Raw genomic sequence first — 3,953 nt, 5'->3', positions numbered from 1 at the left:
CCTTCAATATCCACAAATATAGCAAGTACATACTTCATATTCGTTGCCATGCATTTTCTAAAAGTTAGCAGTGCGTCCTCCGTGGAGACGCCTGCCTTAAAGCCAAATTGTCGTGCATTGCACATATTCATTTCTGTATAATTTGTCTTAATACGCTCTACGAGTATTTTCTCGTAGATCTTTCCCATCACTGGCAGAAGGGCGATTGGACGGTATGATTTGGCAAGCTTTCTGTTTTCACTCCCTCGTTTGGGAATTAGACATAGGTTTGCCTGTTTCCAATCGGTAGGAAAACTGCCATCTTGAAAGCATTTATTTAGTGTTGTAAGGATTGCTTGTTTGTTATGACTCCATAATTTTTTAATTATTTCGCCAGTGAAGCCGTCTTCTCCTGGGGCTTTTTTATCTTTCAGTTTTAGTAATGCCCGTTCTACATCAACAGAGTCGATGATTGGTTCGAGGTTCTGGTTTTGATATTGGCGTATGTTTTCTCTAATTTTAATGTGATCAGCGTTCTCTTGCTGATCATCTGTAGGTAGGCACTTTTTAAGAAGGACGTTTACAGTTTCTTCCCATGTTTCACTGAAGTTCCCGGAAGGGAGTTCTAGTGAGCATAGAGAAGCCTTCTTGTTTATTTTATCGCATACAATTTTGTATACTATACTCCAGGGATCTTCGTTACCAACGCTTGTCACAAAGTCTCTCCATGAGGTTGTTTTACGTTCTCTAATTTCTCTGACATAGTTATTTCTTGCCCTTTTGTATGCCTGCATTTTGATTGGTACGTCATCAAGACATAGTCTCTTGGCCCGCAAGAGACACTTTTTAGTTCTATTAGTTTCCCGCCTTAGACAAGTCAGCTCCTCCGACCACCATGGCATGACCTTGCTTCCGGCTTTCCTTTTGGGCATGGATTTGTCACAGATTGCTTTTAGCTTTCTGTTAAATATCTTAATAGCCCTATTTGGGTCTAACCTCTGCAGAGACTCCAGACTTTGTTGGTCGAATTCCCTCTCCACCAGTTCCCCGAACCTGTCCCACTTAGCCTTTCTTGTGTTATAGCCTGTTTGATTCTTTATTTGCCTTGTGACTGATGCTTCAAGCACTACTTCAAATGTTAAAAGGCTGTGATCACTGGTGGTCGCTATATCACTCACATTCCAGTTGATCACTTTTGAAGACATATTCGGGGTTGTAAGTGTTACATCTATATTTGTGTCCCCAGCTTCACTTTGGTATGTGTAGTTGTGACCAGGCTCATTCAAAACAACTAGGTTATTAGAGGCGATCCACTCCTCTAGTTCCTTGCCTCTGCTATCCAGAGTTTTCGAAAACCACAGACCAGATTTTGCATTTGCGTCTGTCGTGACTATGATGCGGCGGCCGGCCAGGTTCCTGAGGATTCTGTCCAGCTTTCGCAGGAAGATACTTATGTCGACTGAGAACTGCATGTAGCAGTTTACGAGATACAAGCTTTCTTTACAAGTACATATTTCTACGCACATTATATGATCACATTCCAGCTCTGATCTTTGAAAGATATCATATTCTCCGTCTCTTACTACGATTGCAACCCAAGGATTGGTCGTTTCCGGTTGTAGTACTCTCAGTCCTGCTGAGGTGTACCCTTTTATTATGCCCCTTATTGAGTAAGGTTCTTGAATACAGAGTATGTCAAGTCCTAACTGATGAAAAATAAGTTCTAGGTTGGCTGCTGCGGATTTAGACCTTTGTGCGTTAACTTGGGCTGCTTTTAATCCCATGAAATTTTATTTTTGTAAATTTGAAGCTGTTTCTCGTACTCAGGACATAACTTCCAAGTCACCTTGTGGCCTGTTTCCTTGCGTTTATTTCTTACGCAGTTTACGCATTTTGCGTCTTGCTCTTTGGAGCAGTCACTTGTGGTGTGTTCACTGCTGCCACAATTCTCACAAATAGGTTTCTCGATTCTGCATACTCTCGCTATGTGTCCATATGCATGGCACTTATAGCAACGAGGAATTTTTACATACTCGCTGAGCCTGTATGTACGCCAGTCCATGTAGACTCTGCCCTCGTTGAGTAGTCTACTGGCGTGCTTTCCGGGTAATTGGATTACCCAGTTGTTTTTACCAAATTTTGTTTTGAATTTGGTTACCACTTTGCACTCCTTTCTTAGAAGCTCTGCCTCTGCTTCCTCTAAGTGTTCAAAGTTCTTTAGAATTAGACAGTCCAGGAAGTTTTCTTCCTGGCAGTCTTCTTCTACATCATACATAATTAGTTGTGGTTGTAGCTTTTTGGGCTCTTCCACAACTAATTTTTGTGCACTCAAGTTTACTCTCTTAATTATTTCTATATCTCGTTTGGTTTCAACCTCTAAGACAACTCCTTTATTTCGGAGTTGCCGTATGCCTCTAACTTTTATTTGCTTGTTAATATCTTTAAGACCAGTTTTTACGTGGTCTTTTATTTCGTCATTAGATCTCCTGTCTGTTTTGTCACATTCAGGCTTGATATATATAAATTCGCTTTTTGTTTTCTGTTGCACTATTTGCGTTGGGACTTTTGGGTTGGGTGCTCTAGATGCCACATTTGCATATGACATGTTTGTGGTTCTTTCCTTATATTTGGTCTCTGTTTTTCCGCGCTCTAAAATTTCTTTTTGAAGCATAAGCTCCAAATTAGACCATTTTTCAAGGATGAACTTGATTGCGCCTTTGGACACTTTATTTGAGTCATTGAAAAGAAAACTTTCAAGTTGTTCTCTTTCAATTTTAACCTTATTCAAACTATCCGCAGATAGATTGGTTGTGCTCTCTTTAGGGATTGTAACCCCCTTCTCTACCACTTTCTCTTTAGGGGTTTATCCCCTTTTCCACCACTTTCTCTTTAGGGGTTGCATCCCCTTTTTTAGCCACTTTCTCTTTAGGGGTTGTATCCCCCTTCTCCAGCACTTTCTCTTGGGTTTTGGCTTCTGCCTTTTGGGCAGCGGCCGTTTTGGACAACGAGTTGTCCGTTTTAATTTTTGATTTTTGGGTGCTCATCATTGTTCCCACGAGTATAGGAGATTAGCAGTCGACCCAGGTAGCGCTCCCAGTGCCTGGGCAAGCCTGTTACTGCCGAGGTGTCGGCTGGTGCCTCGGAGTTGGTCGCTCAGGGCTGTATTTCCTCACAGCCATTCACTCCGTCGGCGCGCGCCCTACCTTAGAGTTGAGGGTGTTTTTTATAGAGGATCCTTCCTCGTGTCCCGGGCGATTAAGCCAAGGACCCCGTTCTCCAGAGACATGACCTAGAGCTTGCGGTGTGTGCCGCTTTTATGTGGGGATCAAAGATGTTCTTGCCCCACAACCTTCCTCCTTTACCCGGGCTTAGGACCGGCAGCAGCGCGCAAGAATACGTCTGCAGGCGGAGTTAGTAGATAGGGACAGTGGGAATCTCGTTAATCCATTCATGCGCGTCACTAGTTAGATGACGAGGCATTTGGCTACCTTAAGAGAGTCATAGTTACTCCCGCCGTTTACCCGCGCTTGCTTGAATTTCTTCACGTTGACATTCAGAGCACTGGGCAGAAATCACATTGCGTCAACACCCGCTAGGGCCATCGCAATGCTTTGTTTTAATTAGACAGTCGGATTCCCCTAGTCCGTGCCAGTTCTGAGCTGACCGTTGAATGGCGGCCGAAGAGTACGACTGACCGACCGAAGCCGGCACAGAAACCTCGCAGCAAGAAAGATCCGCGGGGGGCCTAGACACGGGACCGAGCTCGGATCTAAGTCACAAGGACAATTTCACCTTGCCCAGGCCCGGCACATCGGCCTACGCCCGCTTCCCAACCAAGCCCGGCACGCCCCGATCCTCAGAGCCAATCCTTATCCCGAAGTTACGGATCCAATTTGCCGACTTCCCTTACCTACATTTATCTATCGACTAGAGGCTCTTCACCTTGGAGACCTGCTGCGGATATGGGTACGAAC

At 44.2% G+C, this 3,953-nt stretch overlaps 1 pseudogene; it reads right to left on the bottom strand.

The window, feature by feature from the left end:
* Window positions 1–3,368: 3,368 nt before the first annotated feature.
* LOC113387148 overlaps window positions 3,369–3,953 on the bottom strand; it is a 2,751-nt pseudogene continuing 2,166 nt past the window's right edge.

This window comes from Ctenocephalides felis, unplaced genomic scaffold (assembly GCF_003426905.1).
Source record: "Ctenocephalides felis isolate EL2017-DRISC unplaced genomic scaffold, ASM342690v1 CF-g0.4_SCAFFOLD_03571, whole genome shotgun sequence".
NCBI classification, from domain to species: Eukaryota; Metazoa; Arthropoda; class Insecta; order Siphonaptera; family Pulicidae; genus Ctenocephalides; species Ctenocephalides felis.
Note: the sequence above shows the minus strand (reverse complement) of the source record. Positions and strands in the feature narration are given on the sequence as shown.